Below are 669 nucleotides of genomic sequence, written 5' to 3'. Positions count from 1 at the left end.
ACCACTTTCCTTTATGATGATGATATCTACTAAATTCATACAAACAACAATGACAGACCATTTATCTTTATTAAATTTTCCCCCTTACAGAAATCCATACACAAGGGCAAAGCAGTTCAAAACCTTATTCAATACGTCTATGTCACACATGAAAATGTTCACAAATACTACCAGCTTTACGCAGACCCAAAAAGATACAACACTTAATTTACTAAAATTTGTATTTTCCCTACAAACCTGACCTTACAAAACATGTAACCAAGTACCACCCCAAAACAAACCATGCCATACATGGGCAAAAAAAACAACAAAAAATTGGTTGCCCATTCCCCCCTATAGCATTAAGAGACAAATGCCAAAAGAAGAAAAAAGACCCCTTTAAATATTTTATTTCATACTTTACCTTTCTCAAAAACAACAAAATAAAACAAAAAAGGCGGTTCCATAAAGTCTAGCCCAGGAAGTTTATAAAAATACACTGTCTGCATACATTCTAAGTGCATTTGGCTCAATAGGATTTTTTTTTTAACATCCTCTTCTCTTTACATTAACCCAAATTTGAAAATGAAAAAGTTATTCCAACTAATAAAGGGCAAAGCAAAAATACAACTTTTAAGTTTTGATTAGATCACTTAAAAACTGTAAGACTCAACATCACTTCAATTTTAA

Source organism: Penaeus monodon, chromosome 19, assembly GCF_015228065.2.
Source record: "Penaeus monodon isolate SGIC_2016 chromosome 19, NSTDA_Pmon_1, whole genome shotgun sequence".
Lineage (NCBI taxonomy): Eukaryota > Metazoa > Arthropoda > Malacostraca > Decapoda > Penaeidae > Penaeus > Penaeus monodon.
This window is presented reverse-complemented; position numbering follows the sequence as displayed.